The sequence below is a fragment of the Olea europaea genome, unplaced genomic scaffold (assembly GCF_002742605.1).
Source record: "Olea europaea var. sylvestris unplaced genomic scaffold, O_europaea_v1 scaffold796, whole genome shotgun sequence".
NCBI classification, from domain to species: domain Eukaryota; kingdom Viridiplantae; phylum Streptophyta; class Magnoliopsida; order Lamiales; family Oleaceae; genus Olea; species Olea europaea.
In genome coordinates this window covers 64,370-89,767 of record NW_019266391.1, presented here as the reverse complement: position 1 = coordinate 89,767, position 25,398 = coordinate 64,370, and the positions used below count along the sequence as shown (strand labels likewise).

The following is a 25,398-nucleotide window of genomic DNA, read 5'->3' as shown; positions in this document are numbered from 1 at the left end:
ATTCTTTCCTTTTAAATTCTGAAATTACCAAAGGGTATGATAATGGGGACTATACTGATATTTGTGCTACTTTTGATTATTTTCACGGTTATGGGACACCACCAGTGACTACTTTCAATGAGTTTAGTGCAATGCGCCGAAGGTTGACAATGCTCTGGCTGGATGTAGATTGAAGAAGGCAATAATGGGTCGAGCCAATGACAATAAACAAAGACGCTACTTAGGAAGCAATCCAATGGGAGTTCGTTCCATTCTCTTTTTTTTTTTTTTCATTTATGCATTCTCTCTAGGTTTAGTCCATGCATTATTCATTGCATTCCTTTTATTTTCATTTTCTGCATCACCCTTTCTATTGAAAACTTTTGAACTTCTTATACTTTAGCAGTCAAGTGACATCTTTCCTTACCTTTATTTTAGAGATATGTTTTTGCATTAAGAACAATGCAACGTTTAGTTGGGGGAGAGTTTAACTTAAATTTTGTTGTGAATTACATAATTTACATGGAATTTTGGTCTAAATTTTTTTAAGTCCCTAATTCGCTACATGTTCTTAAATGACAATATATGCCACAAGGAATTAATGTTGTTTATGAAAGTTTGGATGTTGAGACATTTGCTGAATCTTTTTGCGCACACAAGTCTTGTGGTAAGATAGTGGTTTAACATATGTAGCTAGAGTAGTTTCTTGCCGAAGTTTCTTGTGAGATTTAGTGAGGATGGAGAGCCACCTTGCACTAAAATAGCAATGAGCAGTCATTGATTTTGTGAATTAGAAATTCTTTTGAGAATACATGGTTTGTGGTAAGATGGTAAGTTACTTGGAAAATGATGAAGGTCAATTTAGGATTAACATATAAGCCTTTCAAGCCTTCTTTTTCAATAATTACAACCCCTAGTAGATATATTGAGCCATACACACATGTATAGCCTTTTCTTCATACACCCATGTTACACAAACTTCTCCACATTGGAGTATAGTCTATCCACATATTTACCCAACTTTTTACTTCCAAGCGTGTAGTACGTATTGAATGCTTATTTGTGAAAAATAGAAGCAAGAAAATGACAAAAGTTAGTATGTTCTCAAGCAAAATACCCCTATAAAAAAAAGACAAAAAAAAGTTGATTGATTTTGGGGTTGAAATATTGAAGAGTGTATTGATCGAAAGATGTAATCTATCGAGATGCTTGATGAGATGCCTAGCTATATTCTTGGAAGTCCTTGAATCTTTATATCCTCATTTTCATACAATCTAACCCAAACCACATTACAACCTTTACATTGATTATTTTGATCCCAAGTATGATTGTGGTAAGAAAGTGATGGATTTTCATTTGACAGTATGCCTATCATAAGATCAATGTTCGCTTATTGCTCATTCATAAACATTTAAGCCTCCAAATTCTGAGTGTATCCCTTTCTCAACTCCACAGAGAGAAAACCGTGCTAAATACTTTGATAACCATGAGTTGTGGAGCTGAACCTTCAGCTCGAGACATACTTGATGTTACATGTGTTAGGGTTGGCGATAATATGGCTATGACTTGACATACACTCACACATTTGGTAAGTGTTTTTGATATCTTGATGATCATGACATTGTTAAGTTCTTGTGAAGTTGAGTTTGAAAAGAGCATGAATTGCAGTTAAGTTGAAACATAATAATTTCATTTGTATTACAATCTAATCATTCGTTTGCTTGTTCAGCATTGAATTGCTAGTGACTAGTAATAAGCAAGTCGAGGAGTGTAAAATATGATATTTTTCCCTTTTGATTTAATGTCAAAATATACTCATTACTCTTATGTTTTGATCTAGGTCACAATTTGATGGAAAATGTGAAATTTGGAAAAAATGAGTAAAAAGGGCCAAAGTGAAAGAAAGTGAAAGTTCAGGGACCAAGTTGAAAATAATCCATAATGAGACGGGCGATGAAATGAAGATTTTTAGAAAGGTAGGAGTCAATTGGGTGTAATTTGAAGTCAAAAGAAGTGAAATATGACCATAACATCTCACAAATCAATTCTCAATTGAAAAAGTTATGCACCGATTTTTAGCCTGATGTTAAGACCCATTTTTGACATGGAAAATGATCGAATTGAAAGATAATTTCTAAAGTAAAATTGTAGTCCTTCATGTTAGCTTTTCAACACAACTTGAATCACCTCAATTGGACATCGGGAATAAAGATTATGGCCAAAATAATAAAAGCTATGTGGCAGGAAAATTTTTCAACCATGAGGTCACATAGTTCAAAAGCTATGTGTCCGCATAGAAGGGTTCAGGGAACTTTTGGGTGCCACACATTTTTTCTATGTGACCGTATGGCTTATAACCACATGGTCACATAATAATCCTCTGATACCAAATTTGCTAAATTCCTAAATTGATGCCATCAACTATGGTAACACGTTTTCAATCGATTTTTAAACCCATAACACTCCAGAACGAAGGGAAACGAACCTGGTACCATTTTTCTCTCATCTTGGGTGAAGAAACTTCATGGAAGGCTCGATTGGTATCGATTATTTCAATGTCTCTCATGCATGTAATATGATTTCCATTGCTAAACAATTCTAGGTTTGGATTTCTTGTTCTTATAAATATATTTTGAGATTGGTTTAATATGTATTAGATTTCATGGACTTAATCATGTTCTTTCTGTCGAATAATTGAAAGTATTGAATTTTAATTTCAAACATTATTGTGTTTAACATTTACTATATTTCGCATAGATTCAATTATATTTTGTCTATTGTGAAATTAAAATATTTGTTGAATATCAATTTCAACTATCTTATTGGTGTGATCCTCTACAATTTTATGCTTGATGTATAAGGTGGATTTTGAATCTAATTTCAATAGACTAAAGTGGGTATATGTTATAGGAAATCCATATTTTGGAATTACTATAGAATTAAATTGAGCTTTAATGTTATAAATTCCAAATAAAGTTTGATGACAAGATTCTTTAAGTGAGTATATGAATGTGTAATTGACATTGATTGATCCGAACCGATCAAGAGAATTTCGACGCTTCATTACTTCACACATCGATATCTAAATTTCATTCTAATTGATAAACTATTTTCATACACTTCACAAAACCCTAGTTTTTGATCCTTTGAATAATTTCCCACTCCCTGTGGATACGACACCCTAAAGCTATACTACAATCACTGCGTTATACTTTAGGCGTAATCAATTTCGCACATGTAATACTATCTTCATCATTGGAGTTAACTTTTTCCTCTTCTTTTATTTTCAATGTCAACATTCCTTCGTAAAAATTTCTGGGTTTTCCAGATACAAAACAATATTCCTTGGGATTTTTCTTAAACTTGTTAAAGTTTTTAAAAATGTTTCCTCTTCTTTGATTTTTTGGATGCTCGGTCTTTTCAATGACATTGACTTTTGATGTGCCTTCATAAGATTTTTTACTCTTATTATTCCTTGCCCTCAATTCTTTCTCAATTTAGAGATGTTTCTAAACTTGTTTTAAAAGAATATCTTCAGAACTATGAAAAATATTCTTTTAATATCCTTTTCAAGCCCTCGAAAGTTTAGCGATAATTGCTTTCACTTAAAAAGATTTTGAGTACTTGTAATTCATGAACTTGGGGAAGAGAGGAATGTTTTCAAGAAACATAAAATTGAAATACCTCAATATCAAGAATACATTCTTCTTTGGTTTTGTACCTATTTTCTAACACATCTCAAATTTCTTTTGTGAAGATGTATTGTTATAGAGGTTATACAACCGGTTGGATAAAGCTTTGAGTATATAATCGTGACAAATCAATTCATTTTCTTGACGTTTTTGCCTATCGATTATTATGGCCTCAATATCTTCATCCGTTGGTTTTGGTAGTGGTTTCATGTCCAGATCAAGGATGTAAAAAAAAAAAAAAATCATTGCCATAAGAAGAAAGTTCAACTTGTCTTACCATCTAGTGAAATTTGTTCTGTCGAATCAATCCAAGGGAACAAGTTCTTGATTAATAATTTTAATAGTGGCCATGTTAGTCTTGTTCTCCATAAAATATCGCTTGGGATTGTTGGACTATTACCCTTCAAAAGAAATGAATGACAGAACAAAAGGAAGAATCAATAACACCAAAATATGGTAGAAAACTTCTAACACGAGATCGTTGTCCTCAAATGATATTTGTCCCGTCTAGGATTCAATTGGTGCTTAAAGAAAAGCCTTGAGGAAGAAAATACTTAAGCACTTGTAATTATCTTCCAAAACTTAAAGAACACTTTTGAATGTTTGAATATGTAGATGAATTGGATTTAAAGACACTAAAATATGGTTATTGTTGATTTTTTACTTTTATAATTGAAATCTATCACTTGTTTATATAGTTCAATTCACCATCCACAAAATATTACCAATCTCTCTTGAAAAGTTGATTTTTTTAATTTTTTTTTTCATGAAAAGTTGCCTAGAATCAAATCAGAAAAAATCAGCCAATGGCTATATTGTTCTATGCCCACACATGGCCTCAAGACTCAGTTCTTGCAAACAATGAGCATGGCCATTTTGCCTCCAAATTTTTTCTTCTTTTGATTCCATCAATTCATCCATACTTTTATATATGCTTTCTAATTGATTTTGGACAAATGCAGCACTAGCATGAAAGCCTTATGCATTTTTAGGCAAAAGCGAATCGGAATATCACTATAATAAATTTATACTTTTCTACAAAATATTGGAAGGCAAACTGAAATTTGTATGTGGAATTCACCTTTCCTCACCTCGATAAACAAATAAACAATCGTTGTGAAAAAGGACATATGGATTAGAAAGGCCCCAGTAGCTGGACTTGTGCTTAGAAAAATTTGCCCCCGTTTGGCCCCCATTAAATCTCATCAAATTAAATTAAACTTTTCTCTCTCTTATTTTCAATCACACAATTTTCAATAAAATAATATTACACATAAATTGAAAACTTTTTATTCTTTTACAACCATCTATTTTGAAAAAAAATACTATTCCCCCATTTTAATCAAAATTAATGGAGGCCAAATGGGGGCTTCGTATTCTTTTCGACAAAAAATTTAACAGAAATGGTATATCTTTTGCTGACAAAAATATTTGACATATTTTTAGGCTAATAATTGGAGGAAAAATTTTCAGTTTTTATTTGTATTTTTAGTCCCTACAAAATGCATATTTGAAGTGAAGTTTCAATTTTCTTTTCTTTCTTTTTCTTTTTCTTTTTTTTTTTTTCCTTTTTCTTTTCCACGTTTTCTTTCTTGTCTTTTTCTTTCCCACTTATCTTTTCATTCCCCCGTCTTCTTTGCCCTTCACTTTTCTCTACTTTGATGTTCCGCCACAAGATAACTATTTCGCCACCTTCAATTAGACATTAGCCATCGAGCCCATTAACCTAGCTATACGAGTCAGCACCAGAGATGACTTAGATGTAGTGTTTATTGAATTTCATTTATTGGATTATATCAATTTGCAAGAAAATACCGTGTAAAGCAGATTGGGTTTTTTGGTTGCTATAAATTCGTTTATTGGGTTGCCATTAATTCATTTATTGGGTTGTAAGAGGATATAATAGATCTATATTAAAGTGAAGGTTCAAACTCGATTGAAAATAGTATGGTTTCAAAATTCTCTATCACGTGGAGAATCAATGGGGGAGAAAGAAATTAAGATCAGATAGGAAGAAGAAATGGGAGAAAACTGGAAGAAGACAACCAATGGAAGCAATGGAAATTCGAATTGGGAAATGACTCCAATTTACTTGCAACCAAACGACACCTTTTGTCTTAATCAATTGTATTAAGTTAGTTAAAACACGCCTTTTGCATTTTTCCAAAGATATGCATTTTCTCTGTATTGGAAGACTATAGATACATAATTAGGGAAAGATGAAGGGCAGCTTTTGTAATCTGGTCATTTCAGTAAACTTTGTTGAAATCATTCAAAAGCTTTTCTCATCTCTTTCTTCTAATTTTCTCTTTCACCCTCTACCCCTTTCTATTTTCTCTTTATTTGGTTACTATTTTCAGTTGATTTCAGTTGGAAATCTCCATTTTATGAGCTATGGTTGCCGTGAGAATCAAAGCTGAGTTCTAACCGTGACATTATCTTAATGTTTTGTTTTCTTAATGTGATCTAATGCATTTTGAACAAGTAAGATTGTTCAAAATTTTTAGGCAATGATTTTGAATGTGCTTTCATTCTGAATTTTTTGAAATTAGAGTTTTGTGCTTCTATATGACGTTAGGAATTTTCTCAATAACAGGACATTTTTATTTTTCTATAGACTACAGTGCTACTTATTAATCGAATTGTTTATATTGTGGATCAATTTCTGTTTAGAACAATCTATTTACATTGAACTAGTGCATATTATTACATGTTAGCATCAGTTTTTGTCTCCAAAATATCACCAGAACTTCTCACGGAGTTGTCCTACTATGTTTACTTGGTGATATACAACTTAAATAGTTACAAAACATAGAAATGAGCCAGATTGTTGCCTTTAGTGGTCCTGCAGTTGACAATCTAATATTCATTCTCATTAGTTGTGAGATTTTATCCTTCATATTTGTTTCCATAATAGCTTCTTTTCGATTCTCCGTAAGTTCCTATTGGTTATCGGCTATGGTGATATCTCTGAGAGGAAAAAATCAAAGGAAAGGTAAATTCTCCTCTATTATAGAATTGCAAACTTGAATTGGTGGATCTCCTATTGGTAAGAGCATCCTTCTCTTGTTCTTGTAGAACATTTTTCTAGATCCTTTGACGAAGTGTCATACAACATCTTGCCATGGGATTCCAATAGGCGGTATTGAGTATGTATGCTTTTATCCTCTTTTTCTAGGCTGCAATTAGAGGATTCATTAATGATTTAGCAAAAGGCTGCAACAATACAGAATCTGAATAGTTTTTCTATTAAATGACGTAAGTTATATTAAAACTTACGGATGAACAACTTCCCAGTTATTTTTCCCAATAAACTACTAAGATGTGGTACATGTAATTTGTTTGATCACTTCTTGTATCTTTTCAAAGTGCAATATAAGGATATACTTTTTCTACTCAAATTGGTATCTTGGACAGTCTTTTTCCCTTGTGGCAAAATTCTGAAATATATTTTCTTAAGTTGATCCTTTTCATGGAGAGGTGAAACAAGATTATATAAGAAAGCACAAATTTGATTCATTCTTTTGAAAAACTGTCTTTCTTATACTCCTTTTCCCTTCAAAGTGAAGTAAAAAAAGAACGTGTTTCTCTATCAATGCTTGGTATTCGTCTGCATAATTGTGGAAATTTTTTTAATAATGACTTGCAATGTGTGATGATGGTGCCTTATAAAATATCATTGATGTTCAATTTAATTGTTACCAACTTTGTTACATGTGTATATGATGGGAGACAATGTTCAAAGCAAGAAGCATCAGAAGATGTTTAAAAGGCGAATTTATGCATTGGCAACTATTCTCTAGAATATTCGAAAAAAAAACCAGTATTGGTAAACCAATTTTCTGTAAGTTGACCTAGTTCTATAAATATTTTCAATCATATTATCACATTGTGAGAAGTTTTTTCAAGCATACTACAATTGAAGTGATAATGTGATATCATTAATAACATCTAGTGAAACATTAGCTAGTTTATGAGCTGTGAGTAAAACATTGTTTTTTACATCAACATAAAGTGAAAAATTCAATAATCAGTAATATGTCATTGAAATTGTGTGGTTGACAAAAGATAGTTTTGGGGTTTCATTTCTATTGCTAACTTTCATTTACTAATGATTACATTATACAGTTTCACAATACTTGCAGATATTTGTTTCACGCCCCAGCTGGGCAAAGTATTCTAGTGTGCTATGCCCAAAGAGTCTTGAAGTGTTAAATTGAGAATGTACTTTTACTTTAATTTTCCAGATAACTTGATATGTGAAATTAGTAATGATTTCAAGTGATGCCCCCACCCCCATCTTTTTTTCTCTATAAGGTGATATTGTGCAAAAGAATCAACGTGTAAATTTCTCTGAAATAATATGAATAAACAGTGATAGCTCATCTTCTGGGATAGGATCTTGGGATTGGAATTTGGGTGGAAAAACTTCAATATACCCTACATTATTCCCAAGGGCTTCCATTTTTGTTATAGCTATTGCAGCCTCTGAAATAGCCATTGGACCAGCGATTGTTTTATCAATATATCGTAAAAGAAAATCAACTCGTATTAACCAATCCAATTTGTTAAATAAATAGTATTAATTATATAAATAGAAATTCAAATATTCAGAAATTATTTTGAAACTAATTTGAATTAACAGGCTTGCTACGTGTAAGATAGGATTGTGGTTGCAAAAACATAAGAAATCAAAGTATTTTGGCTTTCTCTCATAAACCAATCCGCAAGTAGATTGATTCTGATCACTCATTGATTCGTCTGGTATCTAAATATATGATTCATTTATAAGTTTACTAGATCGAAAATTTATGATGAAAAAAATGTATAGATCCAATGTCACATTCAGTAAAGATTTATGATACATGTATAGGATGTACTCAATGTGTCTGAGCATGTCCCACCGATGTATTAAAAATGATACCTTGGGACGGATGTAACGCTAAACAATTGCTTCTGCCCCCAAGGACCGAAGACTATGCTGGTTGTAAGAGATGTGAATCCACCTGCCCAATGGATTTCTTAAGTGTTCAATTTTATTTATGGCATGAAATAACTCACAGTATGGGTCTAGCTTATTGATACGTTCTAGAAAACTCTACTTGAATCTATTTTCTTTTTTTATCGACAAAACCCATGCTCAAAATACGTTCCAGAAAACTCCAGTTGAATCCATTTTCTTCTATTATTGACAAAACTCGTCCTCAATTGAGCACGGGTTTTTTTGGGACTGTATATGATGCCAATCTTATGATTTGCTGATATATTCACAATTTATGTCCCAACTCATTAATTTCTAGCATAACATTTTTTTTAATGCAGGAGAACCTAATCCAGCACTTAAAATAGTATGTCATCAAATTTCTCTTTTTATTCCCCATAATTAAAATGAGAGCAGCATTTACTTACACGGTTCAAAATTTCTCAAATTATTCACAACACACACACCTTACTTCCCCAGCACAGGTACACTTAGAGAAAGGTATTGTATAACATTTATATGAAGAGATCGACTATGATTGTCTTTAGCTATCTAATTTGGGAAAGACGATCGTAGATGTCACTTTTCTTTTTATGAGGGCGGTATGTATTCTTTTTTATGTTGGTTGTCATGAATCTAAATTAAATTAATCAAAGAAAAATCGTATTCAATGATATTCATCCTATTCATAGCATCACGAGCGACATCACAAATATATCTATATGTTTTGATATCTAGAATGATAATATTTCAAATAAAAACTTAAAGCATTCATAAAGAAATAAATTAACAATTATTTGTGGCCCAAATGACTCAAGAATTAAAGGGAAAATTTCATAAATAAGAGCATAAGTATATGTCATTTCAATAATGAGATAACAAGTATGAAATTTCACAAATCAGATATTCATCTACAAATACATATATATATATACTAATTTATTTATAAAAAAAAAAAAGCATCCCACAAAATCAGCGTGACTTACCAAAACTAGCCAGACTCTCCATACATGAAATTTCATCTCTCCAACTAATTGTAAAAGCCACAGAGATATGAGATTGCACACATATTGCCGTTGGAGCTCTCTCACTTGATGGTAATCGTACAGTTCGAGTTACAAATTGTAGTCACGCAGTCACATTACATCGGATTAAACCACAAGCCTGTTGAAAAAATGTCGGCACAATTGAATTCAGAAAATTTGTATTGATATGGTATGTAATTACAATTAATGAAATGTAATTTGTCGTTCGTTCCTACTTCCTAACATCGATCGATGAAACTATGGTTCTATGCAAATATGGATCACATCATAAATGAGTAAATATCTCACCTATCTGGGAATTTTGATCGTGAACAGGACTCAGTGATGTTCGAAATGTGTTGTGACCGTTACACATAACCTGTGACTGCCTAATTATTGGATATGACTATATGTAGTCATGGCACGTGGGTGTTTGCGTGCCAAATGTGGAAAACTTGGCTGTGAATTTACTGTGAACATTATACAGTGAATAGTGAAATATGTTTGACCACTAACCAAGAACTTTCGAATTTGTAATCAAAATCTTTGATTCGGGCAACTTTAACAAACAGGGGTTGCATGAAACTTGTGAAAAATATTTCTGCCACTTATGCTATGATAATTATACCACAATGTGACTTGTTTCAATTGAATCTTTGACATGTGATGTTAATGCCGTTGCTTGAATCTAATCATATGCGATCCACACTTTGTTACTGTGACAAAATTCTTCATGTTTTGTGCTTTAATACGAACATGTGACTTGCATGTATTCAACATGTGACCATGATATTCAAGCTTTAACATGCATTTGTTGTGATTGTAATTGGATCTGTGACTGATTATGTTTCGGTTCATTTTACAGAAATGAGGTTCATTCACGTTTGATTGTTGAATGGCTCACAAATGTCTCTAGTGTTGATTGACCACAGCTGCAAGCATTTGAAACTTGTTCATACAGTTATGAAAAAGTTTAGCTTGGACCCTGTAAAAGTGGCTGTGATGATGAAGTATATCTTGAATAGTGATCTACCTCTAATAATAATCAAGAGTGATAATAATGTATTGTCGTACATGATTTTGAAGGATATGGATCGTGACCCTTTCAGATATCCAATATACACTGCGGTCACAACTATAGATAGCCAAAAACAGCCTATTGCAGTATCAGTTGATTTCAATCTAATGAACATGGTTTTTTATTAACAGATATGTCATCAAATGTATGTGGAGCAATAATGGAGCCATCAAGTGACAAGTTTGAACATGAGGTCACAGCTATGGTGGTCGTAGATGCTAGCTAGGGAGGTAGAAGAAGGAAGAATTATTCATAACAGGGAAATTATGAAATTGAGCTTGTCGTTTTATGCAATCCAACATATGTTTGAATATGTGGTCGTTCGGTCAGATGCGAAAGACTATCTAGTCAAATGTTCATGTGATAAGTGTGGTTGTATATGCAGAGCATCGAAGTTAGCCAAAACAGATATGTTTAAAGTCAAACATATTGCAAAAGGTCACACATGTGCTGTAAAAATCGTACTCATTACTCATAGGCAAGTAACAAAGACAATTGAGTCAACCTACATTAAGTACAAGTACACATCATCATACACTATATACATATCGAATGATATATGCAACAAAATGTTGCACACATATGGAGTATCATTGAACTATGTCAAGGCTTGGAGATCTTGAGAAGAAACTTTAAAGTGTTAAGGGATGATCCAACTGATTCGTTTAATAAGATACTAGGATTTTTTTTTCCATACAGCAGTGAACAAATCCTGGAACAGCCACAAACCTAGAAATTGATGGTCACAGTAGGTTTAAATGTTGCTTCATGGCACTAGGTACAACTATATCGGGATGGAAACATTGTAAGCCAGTTGTTGTGATTGATGGCACATATTTAAATTGAAACTATGGTGGTACCTTATTCACGGCATGTACTCAAGACACAAATTACAACATATATGTACTTGCTTTCGTAATTGGGGACAACAAGTATGACAACTCTTGGTCATGATTTTTTGGACAGTTGAAGAAAGACTATGGGGACAGAGAAGATTTGTGCTTTGTATTGGATCATTATAATAGCATCAAAAAGGCAATTGAAAATGGGTATCCAGGAACTTGTCATGCGATATGTTCATATCGTCTACTAAAAAATCTGAAATCACGTTACAGGAGATCCGATCAAAACATAGCACAATCATTCAATGCAGTTGTTTGCGCATAAACATTGTCAGAATATGAATATAACATGCAACAGCTTGACTCAATTAATGAGAAGATAAGGAGTTACCTGGTAATATACTACAGATTATCGAGAATCTATATTCATTTAAATGCTTTTGTTATGATACTGTAAATCATATGATATAAGCCTCCATGTTTTCGTTTGTAGGATGATATTGGACCTGAGTGATGGTCATGTGTCTTCATGCCTTCGAATCGATATTCCACAATAACATCGAATATCATGGAGTTAGTTAATGCGATCACAAAGTCTGCCAAGGATTACCTTATTTTAGCTTTGTTGGAGTCATTGAGACAAATTATATAGTCTTGGTTCTGTAGACACAAGAAGAATGCGCAAGGCACTTTTACTGCCTTGTCAAGCAAGTATGAGAAGCGGATGAGGGAAATGAAAATAGATATGAGAAACTTCAAGGTAAAGTTAAATGTTGTGACCTAATCTCTTATTCGTAACTTTCCACAAATTCTCTGTGACCTAAATTGTAGTCTGATAATTTTGATTGTTTCCCTCTTAAATGTGTTGTGACCAATTTTAGTAAATATGACTTGTGCTGTAACCTGTATTGTTGTGTTTCTGTAATATTTGTGCAATGTAAAATATGTATGTGACATGCACTTTCATTCGTGTCCTAAAATTTGTTAATGCGACTTATTATGTGTATAACTTATATCCATAACTGCAGGTTTCTCCCATTAATCAGGCATTGTTCTCAATTAGCGGTGAAAGTTCATCCTTCATTGTTGATATAGAAAACCAGACATGCACGTAAGATGCTTTAAGTTGATCAACTACCTTAACCACACACTTTGGCTGTGTTTGCAAGTATGAAGATGGATCCATATGAATATTGTTCTTAATACTACAAAAGTGAAGCATACAGAAATACATACAAAGAAATCATTTTTCTGGTCTAAAATCTAGCTAAATGGACAGTAACAGATGATGTCCATGACATAGTTGTACTGGTACCTAATCAAAAGCATAGTTGTGAAAGGCCTACTGAGAAGAGATTCAGATCATCCTATGAAGAAAATATAACTGTCAAATGCGATTGGTGTGGTGAAAGTGGTTACAACCACAGAATGTGCAAACAACCTAGTTTCGTTAAGTTAGAGCTAAAAGAATTAAAAAAAAAAAAGGATGAAGACTGGCAATATACATTGACATAAATGCGACAAATTCTTTATATTTTTCATTCACTGATTGTATGTAATGTAGGATACAAAACACAAGAGGATACATATTAACTGAATCATTACTAATAGAATGCTCAGATTTTGTGCTCATAAATCAGGTATTTTCACTTATAAAGTTTGTTCTGACCATAGAACAGGATCTATGACCTGTGTTGTGACTTCATTACAAAGCACTATGGCTGTGAGTCAGAATATGTGACCAATTGCACATATGATTTGCATGTGTGGTTTGTCACACATGAAAACCTGAATGCGAAATACTATGCTATCATTATGTAATGACTTGTGACTTATCATTAAGAATATGTGACCTGACATGATAACGACACGTATCTGGAGTGTGGCGCACATGAAATCTTGTTTACAAAATGTTTTGTAACCATATTTCTAATATATGACTTGTCTTGTGACCTTTTAGGAATTATTTGTGATATGTGATCACACTATATTCACTTGTGACCACTTTGAATGAACTGTGACCAATATGTAATTACCTGTGACCACTCTACAATGACCTGTGACCAATATGTAATGACATGTGAACTCATAACTTTTTACCAAAAAAAAAAAAAAAAAAAAAAACTGAGAACATGGCAGTGTTAAGTAGATAATAAGCCTGTCTGCCACCTATGTTGATAACATGACACATTAACAAGTAACTATTTGCATTGGGTTCTGAGACTTGGACAATGATACATCATCAATCGTGCGAAATATGACATACAGTTAATCATTTCAAGACAATGTAATGAAGTCTCGAAAAACTACTGTAATTGTTGATATAAACAATCAAAAGTAACAAGTACGTAATCATTACAAGTGAATTTTCAAAAATAAGAGACAATGTTTCTATCTATTATTACTTGTGACTGCACCTTCTTTGTGGCCTTCCCGATTTCCCGATAACTAAACAACAGTGAAGCTATATCTAACTGTTCTCTACCTGCATCGAACTTTATGGATAGGGATCCTATGTCATCATCTAGAATGTACTCCACATATTTGACCACGTACATGCCCCAATCATGTCTAGAAAACAAGAATCAGTATATTAGTATGAAATTCAACATGTAATTGTACGTGGTGGTAAAAAACAAATCTATTTTTCTGTTGTGGAAGGGAGAAAACAAGATCCACCTTCAACTCCATGGAATCTTCCTTCGATATTTCAATATATTTCATAAGGTGAGGAATCATTCTAACAAAGGATTCAATTCCAATACAGACCTTGACATCATTGTATGTCTTCCTGGCCAAATTCAATACACATAATGTATGTTTCTTTATGTCCAGCACTGCAAGCATCCAATATGCTTTGTTGGCAGGTAGAAGTGGAATAAACACAAGGTCCGCTTTAGCCCATGGAGTGCTCAATGGAATCTATGCACCCTTAATGTCATCAATCAGCCTCTCATCTGCGACAACAACATTTACATCATCTTTGAACCCGGGATACATATTCTTAAGCTTGGCCTGAAATAATGAGTCAATTGTGGTAGCGATGAGCTTGACATTTTTCCCATTTCTTGCCACTTGATGTATTTAGTAAAAGCACACGTCCATATGCTACCAAGATGCAAGTACGATACACATTTAGGAAGTCATATAACCAACACGAATATGATGCTCTGAACTGTTAATATGAACTGTGACACATGTAAGGATGTGTGACCAGTAACATGTGGTCTGTGACTATTGAATATCTACTCTGTGAACATATTTAAGACTTGTGACCTATACCGTGGCCACTGCAAATATGTGTTTTGAGTACAACACATATTATAACCTATTATACGTGTGACCTGTGATTCATGCGTGATCTATCACCCACTGGATAAGTGATCTGTTACCTAATACAGGTGTAACCTGTGACTTTTATGGAATGACATGTAACATACTACATGTGTGACCCATGTGTACAGTGTTTTATACGAAAATTCGTGTGTGAAATGTGGTGTGATCATTATGCAGTAATCTGTAACTTATGTGATCTGTAACATGACCTATCCTTTAGAGATGTGACTTGTGTTTAGTAATGTACCGAACTACTCAACAACATATCCCTAGATACAAGTTCATACCACCCTGTCTTGTTTCCTACCAATTACTGATCGATAGAAAAAGGTGGATGGATAACATCGTCTTTATCATTGAACTTCTTCCTGCAAATGAAAAGAACGGTTCATTATTCAGAAAAGTATGAAAAAAAGGACAATTGTTTCATACTTGTTACGTGGTTTGTATCCTCTTTGAAACCAGTTCTAAAAGTTAGCGACATCTGCATCATTTGCATGCTGATTATACTACGTTTCCTAAAGATTCCATCTATTTCCCTTCATCGACAACATATGGAGATTGAAGTACTTTAGCCGGCTTTGGAGCCCTCTTCACCGGCAATCCAGAACTTGGTGTAGCCTCAGGTGATTGTTGCATAATAAAGGTGTATTTTAATTTGTCACATACATACTTAACAAATACGATATTATTGATTGATAACTCTTGCTCAGCAGATTATGTCTTCTTCAAAACATTGGATATGATCGAGTCCACATGAACTTGAACTTCTTTAGGTGTCATTGCCTCCAACTGGCTTGGTTGCTTAAATCCAACACCCATATCAAATGATGGAGGTTCAAGTAAATATGGGATTTCAAAGTCACCTATCGAGTCATCCTTTCCTTTGCCTTTTGATTCAACACTTTTTTCAACATTTGTAGTCTAAAAAATAGCACAAAAAATGCATTTTCGCAAACAAATAAGAAGCATTTAACAAATCATGTGGTAACAGATAGGTTATTGACCTCATCTGTTGGTCTAAATTCTCCGACAGTGTGTGGCTCTGATTTCTCTCTAAATTAATTTCTTCCATTGAACTAGAAATCAACGTGGTCCAAAATCGGACATACACTCTATGTGCGATTTGATGTCTAGATTGTCTATACAGATTTCACTTTATATGCGAACAACAAGGTTCAGTTTCTTTTGTTGATCAGACTTCAAAGATGAGATCTGTGACTGCATTACCTAGAGCTGCCTCTTGAGCAATCAATTTTTGGACTGGAGATCAGATATTTGTCAGCTAAAATTATTTCTCACCTATGATAAGGTAACTGATGATGGTGAAATGTGAAATAAAATAGTGACCTTGACCCATATTGAAATTCCATTTGATTTGTGACCTAGTAATTGAGATATGTATAATTCTGGGACTTGTAATGAATGACTGTGTCAGCAACATTTGATAACAATAAATGGACTTGTGACATGATAGATAAAACTATAACAACTTGCATTATTTGACGGTTGACCCTCTGAATCAAGTGTATGTAGTTTAGTTGTGTCGACTGACTTACTTTCCCACCTAGTGAATCTTCGTCGACTGATGTCCCCTACCATCTGAGTGGTGGGTCAACAAAATCGTCTTCATCAATGTGCACAGTAGAGTGCCCCAATCTTTTATCAGTTAGTAAAAGCAAAGGAGTAGATTGTTTAATCCCTGAAACACTTGGCTTTGTACTGGTCCCAGCATAATAAACTGATATGTTTGTGCTACCACCCTTTCTCTCTTCCCACATGACCAATCAGGTTGGATAGGTTTTTCATGCCACACCTCCGTCATGTACGGCACCGCCATTTAAACTTTTGGGGGTCTAGGTCACAGTAAAAATTTGATGTCAGCAAAACAAAAATATAAGAATGATCAGATATACTGCTGCACTGTGAAAATATATGAATATAGGTTGAAATCAGCAGTTAGATTGACATGTGTTGTGATATAACAACGTCAAGCGTGTCATAAAAATGCTTGTGACCTGTATCGAATTTCTGTGATAGACTGAATAGGATCTGTGACTTCATGAATGTGAATTGTGAATTGAGGAAATTAATTTACGACCGACTTAATATGATCTGCGACATGTAAGTATGTGCAAGTACTAATTCACATATAATAATGCTACAAGATTAGTCATTTACATCTGGATTGGAGAAGCATTCAAGCCCTTTGTGCTTTGCAGTCGATAGGTGATTATCAACCATCCAATTCCTAATCGGGGGTACACTTTGGATATTCTTCTAGCTATGTATCCATCAAGACTGAGAATTATCTCGTAAATCCACACCTGGAACTCTACGAGCAAGCTTCTGAGTCTATAATAAGTTGTTCTCTTACTCAACCCCCTCTCAATGAAGTTACTAGCGTGCTAAAGAGAGACTTACCCCATGGAAACAAATTCATAGCATTAAAATCTTCAACTACCTCGAATAAGAAGTGATACATAGCCTTCTTGTAATCTCTCGAATATAAATATGACGTTATGAAATACAATGCACCTAGCATAGAAATATCCTCATCCGGAATGTCAGTCGTACCAAGAAATGCTTCATTGACATCTTCATGAGTCACATTTTTCAACATTGGAAAATACGCATTTTCAAACGTAAAGTGATGTTTTCATCCTACTTGTATCAGTATCACCAACGTATCTAAGCCCAGTCACTAAACAAAACTCCAAAACTTGAGAACTTTACAAATCTTTCGGCTATGTTAAACCATAGATTACTCTCATTAGGTTGTTGCACCTACCTCACAGAAAGAAGTGTATCAGTTGGGATTGGACAACTCACATTCCAAGAAGTGGGAAAAACATATATTCTACAGTATTCAATGTTGAGCTTCATTTAGATTATTTTTGAAATTTGTCAGCATGCCTTTCACGGGGGTAATTTTAATTTTTCCCAGAAACCAACTTTTCTCCGGTATAGTAAATCTCCAGACCTGGAAATTGGTCACAAAAAATGCAACAGTTAGTCACAGGTGGGACTTTAGGTAAAAACAATAGCAACATATGGGTCACATGTCCCCTTCCACATATGATAATTGAGCAGCACACTTAGGAAACGACACAATCCCTTTACATAAATCACAATTGAACAACGAAATTTCAAACCAATAGGAAAAACCCTTTCTAGAATCCAACATTTCGATTACAATTACACACTACAAGTTCAATGCAATATATATCACAAATTCAAAATAATTTATCCATACACGTTACCCATCCATTAAAATGTTCGGAGATGTGCTCGAAAATAAGTGAAAAATTTAAAGAGAAAACAAACCTTCTTCACATGTGAAGTTGTGGCCCGCCGTGTGGATTTGTTCTTTTAGATCAGGAATCTTTTTGCACTTCATCAACTTTTCGTTTACCTCTTATTTCTGAATCATGGCTTCCAAGTTTCTCCCCTTGCTTATCACTCCTTGAACAAGCCATTCCTTGAAAATTTTGAATTGTGCGATTTGATTGTCTCTACATATGTTACTCAAACTCTATTCAATAGAAGTCCATTCGATCGTGGACGATGGCTGTCGCGAGTTCGCCGAGGAACAGACAGCGATGAATGGCAATTAAGGCTTGACTGAACGGGGGTGATAGTCGTAAACTATGGAGACATGAATGAACGTGGAGGGAGGTTCTTCAAAATATAGAGTTTCCAAATTTTAAACACGTGAAATATGGAAACATTTATTATATGTTTTTTTAATAAATAATACAAAAAAAATCTGATTTATGAAATATCAAACTTCCAACCTGATTTAGGAATTTGGAGTAATTTAAGTATGGGTTTGTGTAATTTCCACATAATTAAATTAAAACTAATTGAATCTAAGTCCAATATTTAATTTAAATCTTTAGCCCAAAAAATTTCAAGGATCCAACAGCAGTTCTTCAAAAATAGCAAAGGATTTTGCCATTGTACCGGTAAAAAATTAATTAATTCCAAACTGGACAGTTGATAAAAGCAAGAAAAATATTTTTTTCAAAATCCAAATTTGAATACCATGTAATTATGTATTATGATTTTTGTACAATTACATTGGATGTCTAGTTTCCATCTAATCTCTATTTGAAATAGAATAGTTACAATCCTTGTAGTACAATAATTACACATTCAAATAAGAGTTTTAATTAAAATTCAAGTATGAGTTTTAATTAAATTCTAAATCCAATTAGTTTACATTTAATTACACGTGGTTCTAGAACTTCAATTACAATTATAATTAAATTTACAACTTTCATAGTAATTACAACTAAGTACAAAATTTTATTGTAATTATAATTAAACCCAAAACTATTATAATTACCGTAATTAAGTTTCAATACTTTATGGAGCTACTATAGGGACTTGGTGGAACATATATTATCCAAGCTCCAATAATTAGATACGACATTGTAGATCGTAAACCAACCAATCTAATTATTAATCTTTAGTTTTTCCACTAAAGACAAAATCTGAATTCTTGGAATATATAAAATCATAGAAGCGAATAAATTTGTAATACTTTCTTCGACATGTCATATATGTATTTTATCCTCGTTTGAAATCCGATAATTAGGTACGAGCATAAATTACCATTTTGCCCTTTTAATTATTCTCACTAATTTAAATAACATTTTCTTCAACGGTCCTATGAATTAATCATAGATGTCGAACTTTAGCCAACACTAAGCTCAAATTTTAACCGTTCAACAGAAAATACTTAAATAATCACTTTATCAGTTTTTAGAGTGACGGTTCCAAACACAAATTCATATTTTCTACTTTGCTCATTCATAAGTTCCTAAATCATTGAGAAATTTAATAATCAAAATGATCTCACCCATTGATAAATAAAAAAATTATTAAAATCACGAAAAGATATACATAATCATGTCAAGGGATTTAGATGAAATACATAGCGGTCAAGTGGAATTTAATTCTTCGCATGGTCATGCTATATAATTAAATTCGACACGCTTTTCGTTCAATACACTTCGAGTGTACTAGTGTCACATTTAACTATTTTCTATTATAAGGACACATTACAAACCTAAATAATAAATCGATCAACACTACAAGCTTCCAATACAAGGCTCCAACCCTTATGCATCGTTTGTGAACAGATTTTCTATGATAAAAATATAAATAATATCACACTATATTTCTCAACGTAAGTATCAAACTTATATCATCTCAAGTGACCATAGGCACTTTAATCACATGCTCAATAATAAATAATACAATAATATATAAACACACAACTTATTTATTGTGAATAATTATTTTATCATAACAATATACTATGTAAACACATAACAGTACATATGACATTGTTATATTTTGAATAAGGGTAATTAGTATAAAACATCCTTACCTTTCGATGTTTTTGTAGAAAACGTCCCTACCTTTCATTTTATGGCGGATTACACCCTCACCTTTAACTTTTTTTTTTGCGCAAAATGTCCTTCTGTTAACTCCTCGTTAAAATGCTCCGTTAAATCAAAGGGTAATTAGCACAAAAGGTCCCTACCTTTTAATATTATTGTGCAAAATGTCCATACCTTTCATTTTTTAGCATAATTAGTACAAAATGTCCCTACCTTTCAATGTTATTGTGCAAAACGTCCTTACCTTTCATTTTTAGTATTTTCACCCCTACTTTTCACCTTTCATTGTGCAAAAGGTCATTTTCATCCATTTTTCAATAAAAGGCTGATTTTACCCTCTTATTCAAATAAAAAAAAGAAAAGAAAAATAAATAATTAATTGCAATCATAGTCCTAAATCTTTCAAAACATTACAGATAAGTTCTAAATTCTCCACTACCGCTGCTTTCACAACCCCACCAAGCCACCACCTACAGATCCATATAGCTCCACCTTTCGGCCACAATACCTATCGGACTCCACCACTGCCAGTCTCGCCTCACTCTCTCCAATATCCTCCTCCATAGTATTGGTCATCAATCTGCCCAAAACAACCACATTTACGGTGGTGGAATCCGGTGGGCATGCTGGCCAAAAGGTGGTGTTATGTGGATTTATAGTTGGCAGCTTGATAGGTTGTGAAAGTGGTGGTGATTCAGAATTTTTGATTTCTTTGTAATTTTTTAAAAACTTAAAGACTATGGTTGTAGTTGGTAATTCACATTTTCTTTTTGCTTTATTTGAATAGGTGGGTAAAATCATCATTTTATTAAAAAAAGGATAAAAATGACCTTTTTGCGCAATGAAAGGTGAAAGGTAGGGGCAAAAATGCTAAAAAATGAAAGGTATGGATTTTTTGCACAATAATATTGAAATGTAACATACTTTTTGTGCTTATTATGTCAAAAATGAAAGGTAGGGACATTTTGTACAATAATATTGAAAGGTAGGGACCTTTTGTGCTAATTACCCTTTGATTTAACGGAGCATTTTAACGGGGAATTGACATAAGGACGTTTTGCGCAAAAAAAAAAAAGATAAATATGAGGATGTAATCCATCAAAAAACAAAAGGTATGGACGTTTTCCACAAGAACATAGAAAGGTGGGGAGGTTTTGTGCTAATGACCCTTTTGAATTACTAATAGTGTCAGTAGTAGCCAGTAATCATAAAATAGCACAGTCCAAGAACGATCCTCATAGTCAGCCAATCTCTATGGTTGGCAGTCAACTGGTCTCGATAATCAGGCAATAGAGGCCCGCGGCCTGCATGCTCCTGTATTAAGAAATTATATTTTTTATAATGTGGTAGTATTCTTTTCTTTACTTCACACATCTTTTAGGAATATTCTTGCACTGATTGAGCATATTCTTGATCAATAAGTTTTCAACTAGTGAGGAGTCTCTAAAACTGGTTGAGTTGACTTCATATTGAAGAATTCATTGTAGCTTCTTAGCTCTTGTCTCGGCGAGATTTTGGTACAAAATTTTAATAAAATTTGTTGTCGTTACACAGTGGTGTTGTCAGTGAAAGAGCAGCAATTATTTACTCAATTCTATGAAAATGATACCCTATACAGAGGGACATTTCTATCTTTGAATCATTGTTTAGTCAATAATGCACACAAGGGATCCACCTTTGTGTCCGACGTTTGAAAAAGGAATTACAATTAAGCAGGTTTGCCAAATTCGTTTTACCAGGTTTACATACATTCTTTCACGTGCGCATGGATCCGCCCAAGAAAAAAGTGGGCCTTCATTGTGTGTATCTGTCTGGTTACGTGAACATAGCATGATTCAAGTAATCTACACAAAATTGCTTCCAGACAGCCCCATGTCTGCGACACAAAGGCTATTATTTCTTCCATAGCTGGAAGTAGTAGTTGATCTGGTCGCGAGCAATGGAAAACTTGAACAAGATTCAACTTCAGAATTCTTTCTATTCAGTCCTGCTTCCGGGAACTAAACTCCATCCCGGCCTCTGGTGGTGCCGAAGAACCTGACTTGAACAACACTGGAATCACTTCTTACCCTCTTGTTCCAGTTCAGCTAACCTACTGTTCCAATGGCCAAATCCCAAATCAAACTTCCACGCATTCCGTTCCTGCCGGGACACAACCACATCTTGTCTCATTTTCGGAGGAAGCCGGTAAGTGAACTCTTTTTACCATAAGATTCTATGGCTAAATTAGGGGTTTCATGGGCCTATCGATGTAATATTTCTGTTTGCTTAGGGAAACACTTGTGATTTGCCTTTTTTCTCCACTTGATATGTTTATATTGCCAATAGTCGAATAAAAAAATGATGTATTTTCCACTGAACTTCTCTGTCGCTGCCATTGTTTTGTATACTTGAACAAACATAATTATATTGGTTTTCTGACTTGGGCCTTTTGTTCATTAACATTAGAAGTGACTAATTCCGCCAGGAATCTTGCAATGTATGTGCCTCTATACAATGCTGCACACAAGGGTGACTGGGAAGAAGCAAAAGAATTTTTTTATCTACATCCTCAAGCAATAACTGCAAGGATCTCTAACGGATGGGAAAGTGCTCTGCATATTGCAGCAGGGGCAAAACAGATAATATTTGTAGAAGAATTGGTCAAAATGATGGATCCATTGGATTTGGAACTTAAAAATAAGTATGAAAATACCGCGCTTTGCTTTGCTGTTGCATCTGGTATTACAAAAATTGCAGAGTTAATGGTAGCAAAAAACAGTTACTTGCCAATGATAAGAGGTATAAATGGAGTAACAGCCCTACACATTGCTGCTTTATTGGGATATAGAGACATGGTCTGGTATCTTTCTTCAGTAGCGGATGGCCAAGATCTTACCAAAGAGGACTATGTTGGGCTACTAATTGCAACTATTAGCTCTGATTTATACGGTGAGATAGCATTCGATCAACAAACAAATATATACATATTTGAAAAACCAGCATAGATGAGGCTAATTGTTTACTATTTTCAGATGTTGCTCTGCATATACTTCAACAAAAACCGGAACTAGCCATTGAAAAAGAGCCCAATGGCGAGACAGCACTTCATGTTCTAGCACGAAAGACTTCAGCATTTTTAGGCAAAATTGAACTATGAATCTGGCAGAGATGTGTTTACCACTGTAAGATTATTCATTTCTATTTAAATTGTAACCTCTATGTTAACCTAGCAAAGCATGGCAAACTGAAAAGGCACTCTCATTTGTGTTCCTTATTGAATCAAGTATTGTAGAATTCTACAACATCAGTTATATTTCAGGTGTGAGTGCAAAACTGTTGAACAAGACTGGTCGTACTAGCAACTTCAGACTTCTCAATCGTGCTATGCACCTAACAGGTATGGAATGCATTACAAGTCCTATGATAAGCATGCTCATTAATTTTAGTGAGTTTGACTTTTGTTTCCTTATAACTCCAGGAATCCAGGGAGTTATTGAGAAAACGCTGATGCAATCCCAAGCCCTGGAGTTGGTAAAATGCTTGTGGAAACAGGTTCTCTTCTTATCGGATGATTTAGAAATTAAGAAGTTACTCAGAAGCCCTTCACGACCATTTTTTATAGCTGCAGAATTTGGAAACTTTCAGTTCATCAGGGAGCTTATTCTCTCCAATCCTGATCTCATTTGGAAAGTTGATGAACAAAGTCGAAGCATTTTTCACTTTGCGGTAATTCATCGCCAAGAAAAAATCTTCAAACTTCTTTATGACATAGGAGTGTACAAGGATTTGATCACATCCTATAAGAACCCCAACAACTGTAATATGTTGCACATGGCTGCTAACATAGCTCCTTCAAATAGACTTAAAATTTTCTCTGGTTCCGCACTTTAAATGCAACGGGAGTTGCTGTGGTTTAAGGTGACTTTCGAATTGTGTTCAAACTTTAAGTTAATTATAATTCCTTTCCATGTGTTTTGACTCTTCTTCTTAACATTCAAAGGAAGTTGAGAAGAATATGCAGCCATTATACAAGGAAATGAAAGACTCAGAAGGTAGAATGCCCCAAATGCTATTTACTCAGGAACACAAGGGATTAGTCGAGAGTGGGGAGAAATGAATGAAGGATACAGCATCATCCTGCATGCTTGTTGCGACACTTATTACTACAGTAATGTTTGCTGCAATTTTTACAGTACCAGGAGGCAAAAACAATAATACAGGAACCCCTATGTTCCTTAAAGACAAGTCATTTATAATTTTCTCCATATCAAATGCACTTGCTCTGTTCTCCTCTGTGAAATGTATATTGATGTTCTTATCTATATTCACCTCGCGTTATGCTGAAGAAGATTTCCTTGAGTCTTTGCCGAAGAGGCTGATTATTGGCCTAACAACACTTTTCTTTTCGATAGCATCAATGCTACTTGCTTTTAGTGCAAGATTTTTCATTGTGGTTGGACATCAACTGGCTTGGATTATTATCCCGATTGCTCTCACAGCTTGTGTTCCAGTTACGCTATTTGCATCCTTACAGTTTCCTTTGTTGGCTGATGTTATGCATTCTACTTATGGATCAGGAATATTTTCCATGGAAAGGAACGAAAGGCTTTATTAGGCTATTTAGCATTTTTTTTTTTTACCATTTGTGATCATTGTTTCAGCTTTTTGTACTTTTTTGGGTTATGTGAAGGGGTTTTTATGTTATTGTATTCTTTTTTTCCTTTTTTATTTTTATTTTTTTGAAGAATTACGGGTACTTTAATTCATCTAAAATGATTGAAGAAAATACCATAAAGTGATATGACAAAGATTTTTCCTGCAATTTCTTTGTAAATTAGTTGGAATAGCTTTAGGCATTTGATTATAGAGGCTCGTTTTACAAAAGAAGTCAAATCTTGTGGCAGAATTTTCAAATAACATCGGTTTTGGACATTGTTAGATGCATTTGTGAACTTCCAAGAGTCGAGTAAATAGTTTGGTGGAGGTTTGATAGTGGGGAGGACTAGGTTGGATCACCGAGCCTTGGTGGTTGCCCAATCGGAGGACAACAAGTAGGTATTCTGCATGCC

At 33.9% G+C, this 25,398-nt stretch overlaps 1 pseudogene; it reads left to right on the top strand.

Annotated features, from left to right (window-relative positions):
- Positions 1-22,003: 22,003 nt before the first annotated feature.
- On the top strand, positions 22,004-24,945 carry LOC111391467 (annotated as a pseudogene).
- Positions 24,946-25,398: the final 453 nt, after the last annotated feature.